The sequence below is a fragment of the Lynx canadensis genome, chromosome C1, assembly GCF_007474595.2.
Source record: "Lynx canadensis isolate LIC74 chromosome C1, mLynCan4.pri.v2, whole genome shotgun sequence".
In the NCBI taxonomy this organism is placed as follows: domain Eukaryota; kingdom Metazoa; phylum Chordata; class Mammalia; order Carnivora; family Felidae; genus Lynx; species Lynx canadensis.
The window spans coordinates 213,757,119-213,776,334 of record NC_044310.1 but is presented as its reverse complement, the minus strand read 5'-3'; the positions used below and the strand labels follow the sequence as shown (position 1 = coordinate 213,776,334).

General features: G+C 57.4%; 1 long non-coding RNA gene across 1 annotated transcript; it reads right to left on the bottom strand.

Moving 5' to 3' along the window:
* Positions 1 to 2,449: 2,449 nt before the first annotated feature.
* Positions 2,450 to 4,487, bottom strand: LOC115520973. Its single transcript, XR_004343938.1, has 3 exons — positions 4,054 to 4,487; positions 3,714 to 3,804; positions 2,450 to 3,627 (listed from the first exon to the last, which is right to left on the bottom strand). It is a non-coding gene; the product is annotated as an uncharacterized LOC115520973 (long non-coding RNA).
* Between the last annotated feature and the right edge of the window lie 14,729 nt (positions 4,488 to 19,216).

Below are 19,216 nucleotides of genomic sequence, written 5' to 3'. Positions count from 1 at the left end.
AAAGGGGCCCGGACAGGCCAGAAGAGCTGACAGTTGGGCTGGGGGCCAGGCAGAGGGGGGCTGGTGGGCAGGGGCTGGCCCTGTCTCCGAGGCTCTGATGGCGGGGGGAGTCCCATCTGCCTCTATTCCCTGAGGAGTTTAGGACTGTGCTGGGGGCACACGCTCCTGGAGGGAGGAGGGCAGGGGGTGTGTGAGGGTCCTCGGCAGCCCCACCCCCTGAGGAGGTGCCCGAGCTCCCAGCCCCTGTGCCCCTAATTGCTTGGCAGCGTCTCTCCCCGATGTAGCCATTTCTAAAGATGATCAAAGCGCCCTAATTAGCGCCGTAATTGCCGCACTGGGGGTGGTGGGGTGGGAAGAGGCAAAGGCAGGCCCCGAGAGGAAGGCAGACATGAAAGGCCCCACCAGTGGCCCAGTTTGGGTAGGACCGGCCCCAGCAGCTTCTGACGCTCTCCCAGACCCCCTGCCCCTACGCAGTGCTCGCTCGGCCCGTCCAGCATTGTTCTCAGTTGCTATGACCCTGATCTGGCCGGAGGGAATCTTCTGGAGTCTCACGGGAAGGGCCATAAACGAGCAGCTCTCCTGGGACCAAGCTCCCACCTGGGGCAGAGAGGAGGTGCCCTTCTGCTCCCACAGAATGTCCTGGGGCCCAGAAAAAGGATCTTGGCACCCCAATTCATGCCGGTGACCCAGGGTGACTTTGGCAGGCCTGGTGCCTTCCCAGACCAGATTCTGCCATGACGTTGCCCCTGTAACACAGTGTCCTGTCTTCTCCAGCCCTTTCTCCTTCTGCACAGGTGAACGAGCCTCCGATTGGAACCTGCCTTGCTTCGTAAGACAGAGCCCCAGACTTGCAGAGATTGCCTTGAGCCAGGGGTCCCAGGGGTGATGGGTGAGATGCAGGGAAGGGGGGCAGCCAGTTCCAGCAGCTTCTCCAACTTCCTCCTCCTATGCCGCTGGCCAGCAGAGAATGTGCGTGGCCTCTTTTTCCTCTCTGAAACTCTCTTCCTCCTTGATCACCGAGATGTCCCATCATTTTGATTCTCCACTCCCCCCATCCTTGGGCGCTGGCCACAAAGAGGTTTCCACCCGCTGGAGCCCCACTGGAGGTTGCCACCCACCCAGTGTTGTGCTGGAGTTGCTCATGTTGGCTCTGGAGGGCTGAACATAGACGTCTCTTCCCAAGTCTGCACTGGGTGACATCATATTGGTAGCTTGAAACCAGCCACTGTGGGAGGATTTACACCACGGAAACCAGCACCCAGTACAAATCAGAGCCTCCCTGCCTTCCGCCCCGCAAGAGCCAGGTCAACATTACCCAGCACACCACTGTATATGCCCCCTTCCCCTCCCCGTTACCACCGCACCTCATGAAGACAATCCCTCTGGTTCAGGAATGCCATGAAATAGTGTCTGAGTATGGGTTATTGTGAGTGAATATTATAAAGTTGGAAATTACTTGTATTCATCAGAATTATCTATCCATCTCAAGAGGGTGTTTGTCTAGATAGGGGATACCTATCTTCTTTTTTTTTTTAACTTTAAAAAAATGTTTATTTACTTTTGAGAGAGAGAGAGAGGGAGAGGGAGAGAGGGAGCTCAAGCAGGGGAGGGGCAGAGAGAGAGGGGGACACAGAATCTGAAGCAGGCTCCAGGCTCTGAGCTGTCAGCACAGAGCCCGACATGGGGCTGGAATCCACAAACCTTGAGATCATGACCTGAGCCGAAGTCAGACGCTCAACTGACTAAGCCACCCACGAACCCTGGGGCTATCTATTTTCTTATCCACCATCTCCAAATTCTTGGCAGAGAGGGTGTTAACTCTCAACACAGCCTATACTTGAAGAAAGTGTCCAAAGCAAATGATCTGTGGTTCCAAGAAAGAGCCGCCAAGGTAGGGGACCCAGAAAACAGAGAAGGTGGTTGGAAAACCTCACAGGCCCCTGGGCGGAGAGGCCAACACCGCCCTCGGAGCCGGCGTCCAAGCTGGAGAGATTAAGGCCTGGAGCGAGCTCCCCCCAAGACGGAGCCCCCTGGGGCCGCTCTCACTGGAGAATGCCACAAGGAGGGGCACCTTGGTCCCTCAGCCACTTGGATCCTGCCAAAGCCAGGCGGGGCCAGGCCAGAGCCTTTGAGCCACCTCACCCCACCCCCGCCCCCGCCCCCCCTTCTGCCTCTGCTGGTCTTCAAGGACCGGTGGGAGGCCGAAAAAGACCAGAAGCTGCTGGTCTGTTTACTGCCTCTCCTGCCCCAGCGCCACTGCCAGAGAAAATTAGGGGCCTTACAGCACAGATGGTGATTCACTCAACCCCGCCTCCCTCTGCCGCTTCCCTGCACCACACCCCCCCCCCCCCAGCCAGGGCCCTGCCCTCCCCTCTCCTCCCCTCCCCTCCCCTCCCCTCCCCTCCCCTGCCCTCCCCTCCCCTCTCCTCTCCTCCACATATACCCCAAGTCTGGTCAGTTTCATCTACTTCCTCAGGTCGCCTCTTGAGAACCAGGTCGAAACCCACGTTTCGTGCAACTTTTTTTATTACTGGTGACTGGTCCTCCTGGTCGTCCTCGGCCTCTTCCACTGGAATGGCCACCGTCCCGACAGCGTGTCCTCTTCTCTGCCACATCCCCTCTGGCACCTTCTTCAGAGCAGTCGCTGCTCTGTTGCCGGCTGTCTGGTGGGGACTTGCCTGTCCCAAGGGGCTGGGTCTCCCACAGGCTAGTCGAGTGGCAGACCCTCCCAGACCTCCTTGTCACTGCAGGGCTCACGGCCGGGCCCTGTCAGACCCACATCCTCCCCAAAGGCCCTCGCCCACGTGCAGAGGAGAAGAGGTGGGGGCCGGTGGGGGAGAGCCTTGGGGACTGCACAGATTTGAGGGAGAGAGCATCTTCCCTCACGTCTGCAGCAGAGCTGGAAGGAAGGGCAGGGACCCCGGAAGGATGAAGGAATCCCTTGTTCAGGAATCAAGGGAGCCGGCAGGAGGGAGAGGCTGGCATTTCAGTGTCCCATTGGAGTTCAGCTTAGCCAGGGGACCCGCCGTCCGGCCCAGGGGGCTCCTGAGGATGGTGGGGTGGGGGCTGCCTAGTGAGGAGAGGCTGATACCCGCACCCTGAGGTTCCTGGTCCCTCACGTACAGAGGGCAATCTCACGTGTGCCCACAGCCCGGAGAGCCGGCCTGGAGAGTGGATGAGTCTGCGGCTTCAGGCTTTTGGGGACTGTTGCAGCGTTGGGGGCGGAGCGCAGTGTGGAGTGATGTGGCCAGCTGGACGCAGCTGTAACACGCATGTCTGGCAGGCAGGACCGGCTACGTACGTTGTAACGGTCTGGGTGAAAAATGCAAATGCAGGGCCCCTTGTTCCACAATTGTTAAGAATTTCGAGACCATGGCAGCAGCATGTTAAACCAAGTGTGGGGCCTTGCTGAGCACGGGGAGTGCCCCAAGTGAACACTCCGTTGGTGAGCAAGTTGGACCCCTGGTACTGTTCACAGAAAAGGAGCCGTGGTTCTGGGGCTCCCTGGCCCAGGAAGGTCGGGAGCAGATTCCTCTTTCTCTCTCTCCCTACGCAACAGTGGAGAACTGAGGGCCAGGGGAGCCCTCCACCCACCAGCTCATCGGCATAGAGCTTCTGAAGGTCCACCTGAGCACAGGGAGGAGAGAAGAGGTTTGCATCAAGCAAGAAACTGGGGTTTCACCGGGCAATGCCCAGAAAGAGAAGATTCTAACCTGGCAGGTGGAGAAGGCTCAGAATCTGGCCGGGTGTTGGCCAGGGAGCTGCCGCTTCCAGCCGGAAAGCAGCCTCCGCCCAGGGCAGTGCCTGGAAGAATGAAACAATTTCACGTCTATTTCCCAGCCAGTCGAGATTCCCCAACAATCTGGTTAGAGCCCTCTGCAATTGTGAGCTTGGTTATTTGTCGTCTGTCTGCCGCAGGGGAGCAGGGCTTTGCGCCTCGTCCCTGTGGTGTCCCCAGCACCTAGAACAGAGCCTGACACGCTGTGTTTGTTAAACAACTGAAGAAATGGATGGTCAGTACTGGCCCCTCTTCAGGCTCCAGCGTCAAATCACCTGCCTCCTGCACATGAACCTCAGCCCGTCCCAAGCAGTCCTGACGTCTCCTGTTCCCCCGTCGGCTCCTCCTGTGCAGGGGCTGGGGCCCACTCCTTGCACACTTATGTCCAGTCTGTGCAGTGCTGTCCTTCTCCCTGGAGCGTAGCTGGGAGAGACAAGTGACATCTTCTGGGGGCTGGATGGCACGAGCATCTCTCACGGTTGGTGATCTTGGGACCCGGCAGAGCTGGGGACTTCCCCCTTCTGCTCTTCCCGCATCCCTTCCTCTTTGCTGCCCTGTTTTGGGGAGTGGGAGGGGCAGGATGACTGTCCAGGGTGAAGGAGGGCCTGGAGGCGACTTTTAGTGGCATCCACAGCCCCCGGTTTCTCCACCCACACCCCCCGTGGTCACAGCCGCCCACCTCGACCCCTCCCACAGGTGCAGGCAACGCTTCAGCCCCAAGCTCCTGCTTCAAAAGAGGGATGGAAAGAAACTTGGACCTTTTGTTGATACTTCTGGAAAAGTCCAGCAGGTCCATGTGAGGAAGCTCCAGCCCTGTAGCTTTCCCACCGGCACAGAGGCTGCTTTTGTGTTCCGAGGATGGTGGGGGGATCCTGGGCCTCTGGAAACGGGAAGGAGAGACCCGGACACTTGCCGCTCTAGGTCTCTACACTTGTCCTCTGGGGATGACCTTCCTCTTCATCCCTCCTCAGGCCCCTTCTGCCATGATGTGCTCACCCCTCCCTCCACCCCAAACCCTCCTGATCTCCTGGCCCCTGCCGGGGGAGTGGGCAAAAGGGCAGGAAGGAGATTCAGCTAACAGCCGAGCAGGCCACCTTCGGGGGCAGTGTCTCTGGACAGACTAGCGGGACCCACACCATGATCCAAAGTGGCCTGCTAGGCACAAAAGTGCCACGAGCCAGATTCAGATTCTGAAGAGAGAGAGAACGAGCATGAGCAGGGGAGGGGCAGAGAGAGAGGGGGAGAGAGAATCTCAAGCAGGCTCCAAGCCCAGCGTGGTGCCCGGAGCTCAACACATGGCTCCATCCCACAACCATGAGATCGTGACCCGAGTCGAAGCCAAGAGTCAGATGCTTAACCAACTGAGCCACCCAGGTGCCTCCTGCCGACACCTTGATTTTGGACGTCTAGCCTCCAGGACTGTGAGAGAACAAATTTCTGTTGTTTGAAGCCAGTGACGGCAGCTCCAGGAAACTAATACCCATCATCCTCTCTCAACCTCAAGTTCTCAATCTGTGAAATAGGATGATAACAGCCATCTCTCTGGGAGAATTAAAGAACACCTGTTAGGCTTCCTGCAAAGGGCTGGCAGGAGTTATCGTCATTGCTCTAGATCAGCACTTGATGAGTGTGCCGGAATTGATAGGGTGCTATTTCCCTGCATGGACACAGCAAGGGCAGAGAGGCCTGATCCCGCAGGGCAGCACGGGAGATGTGGGAGCCCAGAGGACAAGAGAGAATGGGATACAGGGCCATGGGGGGAGGGGGCTCCCCAGGCTGTGTGTGGCCTTTCGCTCAGAGGGTGTCTGTGTAGGGGGCTCCCTGGCCCTGTGGGGCCTTCCTCGTGGATTGCCTGGTTCCTTCAGCTTGTCAGCTCTACTTGCTACCGTGACCTTCCCCCTCCCTCTGGGCTGAACTTGACTTTAAGAGGGAGAGGCAAGGCTGCTGCCTGGGGCGGGGGTTGCTGAGGCAGGGGCTGTCCCCCCCCCCGCAGGCTGAATGGGTCTCTGAGAATGGGAATGTCCTAGAACATGCACGTGGGGCTCTCTGAGGTTGGCGAGACCCCTGGCCTCCCACCTCGCTTTTCACCCAATATTCTGGGCAGGAGCCACAGAGCGCGGGTGTATCCAGTCCACTCCCACGCCCCCCTTTCAGAACGCATTTTGTACACACCCCACAATCTCCTCGGGCTCCACCCCTTCTCACCACCCTTTCCCGTCAGCCTCTTCTGAAGGGCTTGAGAGGGGAAGGGGGTCATCCCCACCACTCCCCTCCTCCCAGGCCAGTCCTCCCTTCTCCTGTGGGGCCGCCCCTCTACCTTGGCCACTGGCATCCCTGGGGGGCGGGGTGGGGGGAGAATCCGCTTTTCTGTTTTAATCAGAGACCCCAACTTATTTTCATTTAGTGAGAGAAGTTGGAGAGTTCAAAGGAATTTTGTAAAAATTTCCAGGAAAACAGAAACGAAGAAGCGCGAGGTCACCTGGGTTTATAGAGGACGCAGGCTTGCTCCGCTACGACAGCTGCTGGGGTGAGTGCCGCTGCAGGCCGGCTCTGGGCTGGGAGGTTCACCTCCCCGGTTGCACCATGTGAAATTGCCATTCTGTTCTTCGAAATGGTCAGGTCCATTCAGAAAAGACCTGTAACAGTTTTTACATTTTTTAAAAAATGTTTTATTTATTCTCGAGAGAGAGAGACAGAGCATGAACAGGGGAGGGGCAGAGAGAGAGGGACACAGAATCCGAAGCAGGCTCCAGGCTCTGAGCTGTCAGCACAGAGCCCGACGCGGGGCTCGAACTCACAAGCGGTGAGATCATGACCTGAGCCGAAGTCGGACGCTCAACCGACTGAGCCACCCAGGCTCCCCAAGACCTGACAGTTTTATCTAAAAGCCTGGGTGGCTCAGTCAGCTGAGCTTCTGACTCTTGATTTTGGCTCAGGTCATGATCCCAGGATCATGGGATTGAGCCCCACCCAGCATGCAGCCTGCTTGAGATTCTCTCTCTCTCTCTCTCTCTCTCTCTCTCTCTCTCTCCCTCTGCCCCTCTTCCCCACTCTGCTCTCCCTCTCTCTAAAAAAAAGGGGGGGAGTCAATATTTATAACATGCCAGAAATTGTCTTTTTTTTTTTTTTTTTTTTTTTTTACCATTTAAACATGATGGAAACCTTCAGAGAAGGAGGGTGTCTAGGCAAAACTCTTTTAAGTTGAAAAGGTGCAAAATTTTGCATACCACTGCTCAGCCTTGTGGGGGAAAGAATGCAAACCCTTTCCAGGGTTCTGCCTGCCTCCTCTCTTCTGTGTCTATTGTCTTTCTTTCCTGTGGTTTCTCTCCATACGTTTTCCTTCCCTTTTCTCTATTTTGCTGTCAGTTGTGTTTCTTTGAAACTTGCTAATTTAATGCCCTCGATTTCGACTGTAATATTCACATTTCTTCTTCTCCTACATGATCGATTATCCCTAATCAATAATTTTTCTTGTTGCTTTCAAATCTTTTTGTTACCATGAGATGATCTTTTTAGAAAACACGGTCTTTCTGATGAAGAGATATTTACTGGAGTCATGTGGTTTCCTTCAGTGTTACTTCCGTTTATTTTCTTTTGTTAAGATAAACCGAAATTAGATTTAATACATTATATTTAAAATATTCAATCAGGTCCCTTTATAGCAATACTTCTATCAATTTATCTCTCTAAACGTCTTATCCGCATCATTGCAAAAAGAGATTACTGGAAATGGTGGTTATTCATTAATTACAGCTATTTCTGATAGGGAGATTTATTTTTATTTTGTTTTGCTTTTTGCTTTCTTCTTTGTGCTTCCTTGCCTCGCTTGAATTCTTTAAAACCAGCAGGTAGCATTTAGCCAAATGTAAAACATGAAGAATGTAACAAGAACCGTGTGGGCACAAGGAGGAAACTTATCAATGATACAAAGTTTGTTCCTGCAGTGTTTCACCCAATAAATATTAATGCCAAAAATTGGTTGAATATAGGGCAATTTCCTGTGGTTCGGTGTATTATAATGACTTTATAATGACTGTTTGAGGTAAGTGTTATCAGACCCATTTTACAGATAAGGCCACTGAGGCTCAGAGGAGCTGAGTGGTGTGCCCAAGACCACACCAATAGAAACTGGAAGAGCAGAGACTAAAAGCAGTCCCGCTGGTTGTTGAAGGCCACACCCTTGACCACTGCCCAGCCCTGCCTCCTCCTGAGTCCACAGGTGCCTTCTGACTGTGTCAACCTGCCAGGATTTGCCCAGGGCTCAACACAAAGGTGGAAGGCTCTTCTCGAAAGGGTGGAGGGCTTGGCCCCCTCCTCAGGAGGCCTGGCTGTGCCTCAGAGGGGCAGGAGGGGACAAGGTGGAGCAGTTGTGATGACATCTGGGGGTGGGCGAGATCTGCAATGATGGACAAAGTAGCCGGCAGAGACGAGGGGCCAGGAGGAGTGGGAGCGAGGAGGCATAGGAGAAATCAAGGCCCGGATGCCTGACACCAAAGTCCTTCCAGCACCCATCTTGCACCCCCAGGGCCCCTGAGATCTGGAAGGCCATGTCAGGGGGCCTCAGCCACTGTCTCCTGTCTGAGTCCAGCTACCAGGCATGGAGTAGAAGGGGAGTGCACACACATCAGGGCCCCTCCGTAACCACATTCCAGCTGGGCACATCCTGCCCCCTGTGCCCCCTACACGGAGCTCCAGGCCCCATCACCTGGGGACCAGCAGAGGCCAGCAGCTTGGGCAGGGGACCAGAGGCTGGGGGGCGGAGGGAGGGGGCCTGCAGAGGGTGCAGCCAATAAATCTCCTGAGACAATTATGGCGGTAAGGCATAAACAAGGCGCTTTGCCTGCTGCAGCCGCCCCCTCTCCTGCATACACGCGGGCACGCAAGTGCGCGCGCGCGCGCGCACACACACACACACACACACACACACACTAAAGCGCGGCCCATTTGCAGGGTAATGGCTTTGCGACAGGAGGAATTATCTGCAGCATTAGAGGTAGCCAGGCCAGGCGCTGGGCCTAACGGATACCAAGGGAGGAAGCAGGTGCCCAGGTGCTGAGGCCTGCACCCCCGAGGATGCTGCGGGGGTGGGAGGCATGGGTAGGGGCTGCTGACGGCTTGGTGAGGGCCAGTGCCAGGTAGATAGCCCGTACCACTGCTGCCCCCAGTCCTTTCTGCTTCCAAGGCTAAGAGTGGACAGACGACCGGGGGGGGGAGGGGCACTAACTCAGCACTTGAAATCATAACAAAGCAGACCCCCCTCACTCCCCCACCACTGTTCCTGTTCTGCCTCAGGGCTATTCAGCTCCAGACCGCCTCATCCTGCTGACAGCCTAGAGAAAGAGGCCAAGAGTGACCAAAGGGAACACAGGAAGGAGGACACATGTTATAGGTGTGGCGACAGGGGCGGCTCTGTGACTGTCATAGGAATTGTCCAGCATCGCCAGGGAGGAGGGGTTCGGGGGGGAGGGCCCCTTCCTTCCCCAGGTCAGGAAATGCCTCTGGATGCCTGTTTCAGGGTGGGAATATCGGGGGCTCATCTCCTGGCCCCGTTAACCAGCTAACCCTGGTAGGGGCAGCAAAGCCCCAGTAAAGAAAGTGAGGCAAGCTCTCTCAGGCTGCTTGGGACGCTGAGGTCATGGTGATGCGGGGGTGGGCCGGTCCTTGGGGGCCTTCACGTCCCACCCCGGGGCTCAGCCAGGCCTGCTGACTGACGGCGGGGAGGGGGCGGATGGCGAATCACGCCTGCCAACCTGACAATAGAGCCGGGCTCCGTGACTCTGGCGGCAACAGAGCACCCTGCCCACCTGCGGGCACACCCAGATTGCATTTGCTGAAATAAATTGCTGAAGAAAATAAATCCTGCACACATGATTAATGGGAGGCAGGGAGGCAGGCAGCCGCCGCAAAGAGCCGCTGGGGAACAGAGTGACAGTCGGGCACAAAGCCAGCGCTGCCGTGGGGCCTCAGGGAAGGGGCTCTGATGGCTGCATAGTCACGGGGGTCACCGTAGCCCTGGCATAGCCACCAAACAGGGGGGCTGAGCCCGCAGGCAGAAGAGGCCCCCCGGGGCTCAGGCCGGCCCCCAGCATGGCTCTGCATCATTGCAGGCGGTGTGGAGGGGGCTGACCCCGAGCTTGGAGTTACCCTGACCTGGTCCGACTGTTTCTGGAAATTGGGGGTTCCCATGGGCCAGAGGAGGGAAAAAGTAAAGCTAGGATCTCAGAAGGAGGGACAAGGGCTGAGGAGAAGGGGCTTCCCTACTGGCCACCTCTGAGTTCCTGAGCAAATCACTTCCTGTCTGAGCCTCAGTCTCCTGGTCTGCTCAATGGGACTGGTGTCTGCGCCTCCCTCGTAAAGTGGTTCAGAGGCACAGCTGAGGCCACCCAGGCAAAGTGCCTCCTCGGGTCCGGTGCTCACAGGGGGCCGTCCCAGCCAACAAAGGGGTATTCAGCACCTCTGAGGTGCCTGTGTTGTGCTGGGAACTGGGGTACAGTCTCTGCCTGCATGGAGCCTAGAGGCAAACACTGAAAATGACATAATATGTAAGTCTTCTCAAACGCCCAAGGTGCTGTGAAGGAGAAGGCCTGAGTGCTGGGGGGAAATGGGTGGTAGGGCCACAGTCTGGAGGTCAAGGCAGGCTTCCTGGGGGCACCCGACACAAGGAGACTTGTGGCAAAAATGCAGAAACCTGACAGTCCGCTCTGTTGGTGAGGCTGCTGAAAAACAGTCTTGTCGCTGTGTGTGGGGCACCCGACACACCGGCTCAATCCCTACCTGAATTACAAGCACTCTTATTCCACAACTGGCTCTCCACTTAGGGCATCTTATCCTACAGGTAGGTGCAAAAGCACATTTAGGAAATGATGGAGGTACACGGATGTTCACTGCATTGTTGTTAACAGGAGCAAAAAAAAAAAAAAAGCAACAACAACCCAGAGACTCATGGAGAAAGGGCGGAGTTAAATAAACTGCAAACAGCCACACAGTGGAATACTACGCAGCTGTGAAAAAGGGACAAGGAATCTACTGTTCCGGAAAGAATGTTGAGATACATTTAGTGAAAACAAAATGCACAACAGCGTGCATAGTATGCTTCCTTTTGTGTAAGAAAAGAGGGAAAATAAGAGCATAGATCTTTATTTTCTTTAGAAGACTATACAGTAAATTAATAAAAGTAGCCATCTGGGGTTATGTGGGAGGAAACCAGGCACATGGGGACAGCATGGCAGGAAGGCTTTTTACTTTGTATTGCTTCAATTTTTGAAGCAATTGGGGCAGTATTATCTACTGCCAACAAATATTTGTAAAATCATATTTTCGGGTCTTTGTTTCTTCCTGGAGGGCAGAGGGCTCCTGGATGGCATCTCAGTAACTAGAAACGCCCGGGGAAGGAGCTAGTTAAATTTTACTGATTCCAGGCCCGCCCTCAAGCTGGTACACAAGCGCTGGCCCGCTCTGAACAAAACACGTTTGGGGACAGTTAGCTAATACACCCAACCTTCTGGGAGGGATCTGAGGCTCAGCACGTGTGGCCCCAACCAGGCCCGGACTTGGCCTTGTGCTCCAAGGAAGGCCCAGGACTTCACGGGCGGGGCCTGGAGGAGCGACCCGAGCTACGGAGCAGCGGACCGCGGACGGAGGGGGGGTGGTGGTGGGGAACAGCACCGTGACGTGTCTGGTGGAACACCCGCCACCCGATGGGGGTTCAGGAGAGAAGAAGGGTGCGCGGCTCTGCGAAGACGCGCTCTTTCCGGGGCCGCTCCCCGGCTGTAAGCGGCGCTCTCTCCCGACCCCGGGCCCGCAGGAAGCCCCTCCTCCCGACGGATGGGCCCGGCGTCCCGGCTCGTGAGGGCAGAGCAGGTGCGGGGCGCCTCCTGGTGGCGCTCCGTGAGAGACGCGGGGCTTGAAGGACAGAAAAGCCTTGCACCAGGTTCCAAGGAGGCTTGGGGGTCGCACATCTGGGACAAGGGATTCGAACCCAGGCTTCGGGGTGGGGGGAGACCTTGGAGCAATCGAAGGAAGATCTCTGACTGTGACCAACCCAGTAGACCCCCAGCCGATGGGAGTCTGACCCTTCCCCCCCAAGTCCCCTCTTTCAGGCCCACCCATCAAAAGGGCGCCGCTGCGCTGCCTGGCGTTCTTCTGGGGCTCAGAGAGGTGAACCTCCTGCGTTTTCTGCCCTTCCCATGATCTTTCCGCCTTGTCCTCCCCCCCCCCCCCCACCCTTTTCCTAAGGCAGCCCCTTTTTGTTTTCTGAATCACCCTCCCTGGTCAAGCCACAGACCAGGGCAGCTTGGGAGCTTAATCCCTAGGGAGCAAAGTGTAGGATGAGCTGCATAATTTGCTGGGCCCCTTGTTTAACAATTACTACGAGTTTCAAAATGATGCTGGCAGAGCATTAAATCAAGTGGAGCATCTGAGTGCAGCTCTAGGAAGCTGAGTGGGACCAGAAGCCAGGGCTGCTGGTGAAGGTGGTGTTGGAAGGAGGGGGCGCAGAGAGTGGGGTGCTAGGCTTCCTACCCCTAATGCCCAGTACACGGGCCCCTAGGCCTGGGATCGGGGGCTTCCCCTACCTCATCATCGTTTCTGAGCGTCTCCTCTGGGAGCGTCTTCACTGCTCCCCAGCTCGTGTGCACGCACGTGTACATGACCATGCAGATGTGCATGCCAGGTCAGGGAGGTCCTCAGAGCAGAGGGCTGGGCCATCTGAGCCCCACCGCTGCAGGCTTTATTAAGTGCTTACACGCACTAGCCTCACTAGGCCTAAAGGCATGCCCATTTTGCAGATGAAGAAACTGAGGCATGGAGAGGCTGATGGCTTACCAAGGTGAGCCATTTTCCCCAGGTCTGGTCTCCCCACTGGGGAGTCCCTCTGAGGGATTAAAGGGGGTGCAGGTATCCTCTCGCTTACACAGTCCTGGCTGGGGCCTGGGGGAAATAAAACAACCGTAATCTGTGAAGTTCAATGAACCATTAGCAAGTGCCAGGGTCCGTTCTACGCATCTTACAGGGCGTGACTCAGGGATCCCTCACAGAAGCTTCGCGCAGCAGGGGCCATAATCACCCCACTTTGCAGGCATGGAGCATGTGAGGCACAGCCAGTTCACACAGCCTGCTGGGGGGCACACCGCAGAAAGGGTAGAGGCAGGATTTGAATCCAGGCAGGCAAGGTCTGCTGTCTGAGCTGGTACATGAGCACAGCTCCGAGGGTGCCGGGGGAGGCTGCACATGGGGACAGAGGGACAGGCTGCCCCGTGGTCTCTTGGGTCCATCTGGCTCTTGGCCCAACTCTGAGCCATGCCGTCTCTAAGTTCTGCTCTGGGCCTGGCTCCTTCTTCGCCTCCAGGGGTCCCTCCAACTCTCAGGCCCTGCATCATGGGACTCAGGCTATGGGGGCCCTGGGGCTGGGTGAGGGAGGGGCTTCTCAAGCAGCACTGGTGCTTGGGGCCGGAACACTGGGGTCTGGTCCCCTTTCCCCTAAGAAGTGGGCTGCCCCGGGAAGTGTCCTTTCCATGTGGCCAGAGGCCCTGCCCCCCAGACTCAGCCAGTAGGATGTCCCCCCAGTGCCTCCCCAGCCCAGAGGCTCAGGATCCAGTAAGAGGGACATATGGCATCCTCGCCTCTCTACACACCACTCCCCAAGTCCTTATCTGTCTCTCTGTCCCTCTCTCCTCTCAGCCCCCCCCCAACCTTGTCTCTCAGCGAGCCTGTGTCTCTATTACTGTCTGACACCCCCATCCCCTGACTCCCTCCCCCCGTCTCTTCTGTCTCTGCTGTATCTGTGTCTCTTATTCTCTCTCTGTGTGCCCCCCCCCCACAACTTCCCACATCTTCTCTTGAACCCCCTCAGCAGCCCCCAGCCTTCCCAGGGCTTGGCTCTCAGGAAGCCCCCTCCTCTCCCCGACCTTACTGGAGCAGAGAGGGAGCGAGAGCACATTTCTTCTCGTCCAGGCCTAATATCTTAATGCAAGGCCATTACTCACCCAGAGTCCAGGCAGGGCAGGCCTCTCCCCTCCTCGTTTGTCATCCAGAGTGAAGCCTCTGCGTTGTTCCTCGGGGATCAGATTAAGGGACTGACAGGATGAACAAATTTAGCGGCCAGCGCCGCCTCCTTCCTCCCTCCCACCCCAGCCTCCCAGGCTCCGAGTCCCTGAACTTTGAGTAGGGGAGGTCTGAGGCCTCTGCGAGTCCTGTTTCTTGGTTCTGCTCCTCCTCAAAGTGCCCAGCAAGGGATGAGGGGGACCAGGAGCTTTTCTCCTCAGACAGGAAGAGAAACAAAAGAGGAGCGGGGTCCAGAGGAACCTCTACACCCTGGGGACTGTTGAGCATTTAGTGTAAAAATAGACCAGCCAACACTATATATAGTTCCTTAAAGCCCCGTTCAAAGCCCTTTTACGTGGATTCACTCACATAATCCTTACAACATCCCTATGAGGTAGGTACTGTTATTATCCCATTTTACAGGGACTCAGAGAGGCTAAGTGACTTGCCCAATGCCACACAGCTAGTGAAGTCTGTCAGTCATGGTGCTTTGTATCTTGGTTCATTTTCTCAACACAGTAGCTGGGGGAGAGGGACTCCTGTCACCCCCCTGTTACAGATGAGAACACGGAGGTGTTCATTCACGTCTGGAACACTCACCACGGCTCTGTTCTCTGTTCCCCACCGTGGTCCTGCCCTCCCTCCTTCTGGTTTCCCTGCCCTCCCCCCCCCCCCCAGCTCTGCACTGCCCTCAGCAGCAGAGCTGGTGTGACTGGAGCCATTTGGGGGAAGAAGGAGTGAGAGGCTCTCTGGCCTGGCCTGTCTGCCCCTCAGTTCCATGGCTGAGGCCACCTCCTCCACCAGGGCTCTTGGTCTGGGGGCTGTGTCGAGAGTAACCTGCTATCATCACCCCTCTTTCTGGCCTTGTCACTGAGCACCTGCTGCCTGGAACCCAGACCCCAGAGCTGAAAGCCAAGCGCTGCCTTCATGGGAGGGGCAGGAAGGGGCTGTGGAGCCTACCTGGAGCCTTCCCACTGCTGTCTGGACACCAACTCTTTCCACTTTCCACATCAGCCAGGTTCCCATAGTAACCACTGGCTTGCTGTCTCCTAGCAACTGAGTGGTCCTCGGAGGGGGAGGCAGAGCAGTGGAGAGTGGCTGACATTTGAGGCCAGAGAACTTGGGTTCACATTTTGGCTATGTGAGGTCATAGCTGTGCAGTCTGTAGCAAGTCACTTAACCTCTCTGAACCTCTACTTTCCCTCTGTGAAATGGAGATGATACTGCTCAAGGATGAAGCACTTAGGATAAAGTTGACAATCCATGGAATTCTAAGGAGTCTGCCAAGGTGTGGAATTAATGAGAGAAGGCCAGTGGGGCACTGTTGGGCCTGGATGGGATGAGGGAAGTAAAGCCTGGGTCCTGGGGGAGCCTAGTGTGTCTGGTCCTCCCCGTCATGAAGGACCCCAGCAGTGGCCCCACCCAGACGCCTTGGCCCTAGAGATGGCCACAGGCCTCAGTGCCGTGCTTTCTGGCATCAAGTAAGTCCCCAGGGACTCTTCCAGAGACGCCACCCCTTCGTGATAGTTCTGCCTCCTCCGCTTACAAAACTACAATGCACTGGCTACCAGAACCAGATATGTCCCATGCCTTTTGCATTTGTTTAATTTTAGCCAACGAGCTAGGTTCATTTTATTGTTGCCCAGTGTCAGTTGTGGAAACTGGGCTCAGAGAGGTTCTGTGTTCAAGTCTGGCAAGAGACTCACAAGACGCAGGGCTGGGGCTGGAGCCCCGACTCTGAGCGCCAGGTTCTTGACACATCCACACATCGAAGGGACGAGTGAGAGAGGAAGGGTGACTAAGGGTGGAGGTGTGCGGAGAGGGAGGGAGGGAGACCTCGGAACAGGTCCCCGGAGGCCTCCCCCCTCCCCCGAGGGGACACAGGGCCAGGGGGACAGGATGGAGCTCGGAGCGGGAGGAAATCTCCCTGGCGCTTGAAGGGACAAATGGCCCGGCGGCGGCTCATCCCGAGATGCCCCGGAACGCGCTCCGGGGAGGGAGGGGGTGGGGAGACCGTGCGCCCCGGGCACGGGAATTTGCAGCGTTTCTCGGCACCGGTGGGCGGAGGCGAGGCTAGAAGGGAGGGGCCAAGCCCGAGGGGCCGGTGCCCGGAGAGGGGGAGCCTGCGGGCCCGAGGGCGGCGGGCCAGGGGCGGGCTGGGGGAGGGAGAGACCCCTCCGCCCTGTGCCCCGAGGCCCGGGCCGCACCCAGCCTGCCAGCTCCACCGGCTGGCGCCAGGCCCTCGGTCCCGGTCTTCGCTGGGTTGGGGCAGGGGCTGAGCCGGACGTTGACCCATATTCCCGAGGGAGCTGGGTCTCCACGCTCCGGTCTAGGTAGGCCCCCTCCCCCACGCCGGCCTCCAGGCTGAGCCTTCCCCGCCTCCCCCTCCCGGCAGCTCAGCCTCCTTCTGGGCCAGGGCCGAGGTCGCTGCGGCAGCTCGGGCCGCTTGATTCAATTAACTAATTCCCGACAAGACAGATGTGCGATTCCCCGCCGCCTGCCATTGGGCGGAGATGGAGCTCCCGGCGGGCGGGGGCGGGGCGGTGACGTCACGGAAGGCCGCTGACGTCATGGGCGCCCGGCCAGGAGTCCCGCGGCGACCGGGCCCCCTCCGGCCTTCGCAGTGAGTGCCTGCTGGCGCCCGCGGTGTGCGCACCTGTGTCTTCACGCGCCACTCCTCTGGGGGACGCCATGGGCCTCAGAGGCCTCCGCTGGGTCCACGGTTCGGCCCAACTGGGCTGACTCCTAAGTGCGACCCCTCCATCCCTCCTCCCCGCCCTTGTCCTCTCTGCCCTCTGAATCTGCCACCCTCCCCTGGCCCTGCCCCCCACGTCTCTTACCTTGGTGGAGCTTTCTGGTGAGGGCGTGCACAGTGAGGTCCACGCGTGCTCGTACACACCCAGGCACGCACACATATGTGCACACGGGGCCTACTTGGACACACAGGTATATGCCCGTGGAGCATGCTTCCAGACGGGCACACAGTGGCGCCCAGGTTGCACACATAGGGACACAGGGAGCCACAGTAGTATCCCAGCCACACGTGTGCACACACGTGTCCCCACATGCACGCCTGAAGGCCCCCAGGCCCTTGGCCCCTGGCCTCCGCCTTTACTCAGGCTCCTGGGCCTCCTACGGGGCTTTGAGGAAGGGGCAGCAGAGGGGGAAGGGAGGCATTGTCAAGGACACCAGCAAGGAAAGGAAAAAAAAAAAAATGAAGTGGAAGAAATAAAATCAAAAGGCTTTTAAGGCTGCTCTCCCCAAGTAGTTGATGTCTTGGCTGCGATTGCCGGCAATGAAATATTGTGCTCTCTGATCGCTTAATGCACAGAGCACAGCAGCCCCTCCCCCTGCTCAGAGGCAGTCCCCTCCCCTGCCCCTCCACTCCACTCCCCTCCTGATCCTCCCTGGCAGATCTGCCTCCTTGCTCCCAAAGGGCCCAGAGTGTGTGGTAGAGGGCACAGCTGATGCTCACTTCCAGCCTGGCATTGACCCCAGGAGGGACTCCAGAAGCCACAGCTGGCATGGGGGCCCCAGCCCACAGCCTGGGTAGGAGGGGAGAGCCCAGCTTTGGGCTGGGATCCCTGCCCATGCCTGGCAGTTGTGGACCTCAGGGCTCTTCCTGCAGAGATGCTGGGTCTAGGGGTGTTGGAACTGAGGTACCCTCAGTTAGGGGGGAAAAGACATAGGGTCCACGTGTGCCTGGTGGGACTCTTGAGCAGCCCGGGAGGCTGAGACTCCTGGAGAGTGTGTGTGTGTGTGTGTGTGTGTGTGTGTGTGTGTGTGTGTGTGTTGGGGGGGGGTGCATGGGGTGGGGGAAAGGTGTCCTGGCCTAATTCTGCACCTTTAGCTAAAAACTGATCTCACTCATGGTTAAAAGGCCTGGCTTTCAGCCTCGGCTCACATTCAGCTCCATCAGTTCCTGGCTTTGTGACCTTGGGCAAGCTCTGAGCCCAAGTTCCACACCAGGAAGGCTGGAGCAAATAATAGAACTGGCCGCATAGGGTTATTGGAGGATTAAAAGAAAATATATGCAAAGTGCGTAGCACGGGGCCTATGCAGGGGTGGGAGGAGGGCGAGCGCGGAGGGCGAGAGGCCTGCCCCCTGGCTCCACCCCACTTGCCCAGGACTTGGAGGGGCCGGCGGGAGCCGTCTGAGAAGTGGGCTGCCCGCCGCCCCTTCCCCTTCCCCTTCCCAAGGCCCTCTCCTCTGCCCTCCTTGCTTCCACACCCCGCCCCGCCCCCAGGCAACGGTTCACTCTCTGCGCCTCTCTCAGGGCTGCCAAATTGGCCAAATCTCCGTAATGCTAAAAAATTGGCCCATTAGCCGGCAGGGAACATTGACAGGAGCGGGGAGCCGTGTGTACTGCCTGCCACAGATGTGCCAAGAGGGCTGGAGGGAGGGGGCTCCAGGGCTCCCCAGAGACGCCAGCAACGCCCAGGGAATGGTCAGCCGCCAGTGTGTGTGTGCGCGCGTGTGTATGGCCCTAGTCTATTCCAGACTTACTGCTGGGGGCTTTCACAACATCACAACATACCTGAGAGGTCGGTCCTGTAAATATTCCCATGTTACAGATGAGGAAAATGAGGCTCAGAGACAAAAAGGGCTGGGGCGAGGTGGCTCAGTGTGTATCAGGGAGAGGACATATGTCTGGCGTGAAATTCCACTGGCCTCCTTGGAGCCCCCATCCTGGGTGTCCCAGTGACCCCCAGATACCTCAGGAGCCTTGCTCCTGAAGTCTCTGCCCTCTGTCCCGTCTCCTGGCCCTGTCCCAAGGGGGTGTCTCACCGCACTGGGCAGCGGGCCGGGAAGTTGGTCTTGTTGGGATCAGCTATGCCCAGCTGCTCCTCGGTGGAGAGAAATGAGGTGTGGGGAGGAGGTCACTGGGTGCCTGGAAGAGGACGGGGGAGAGAGAGGTTCAGAGCTTCTGGCTGGCCCTCGCCTTCCCTCCTGCGGGTGCTTAGACAGGAGCTGCCCACCTGAGCCACTCTCCAGGCTGGGGGCTTGGTCATGGGACCAGGCTCTCGCCTGACCTCCTTGTTCAGGGTCTCGGACAGATACTTGGCTCCACTTTTGGGTAAGGAAACTGAGGCTTAAAGAGGCCCAGTGACCTGTGCACAGCTAGGAAATGGTAGCTCTGGCTTTTAATCCAGATTAGTCTGACACCAGAGCCTGAGGTTTTAATCCTATTGCTCTAGTGGTGGGGGGCTACCTCACTGGGTGTCATGTCCTATTAAGGGACAGTTTTAATCCTGAAAATGTTTTCATTCATTCTTTCATCCCTTAAACGTTAAGCACCTCCTAATGCCAGCACTGTGCACTGGGGATACAAGATGAAAAGACCCTTCCGTACCCCCAGGCCTGGCTGTTCCACGCAGTAGAGATCACCCCGCCTCG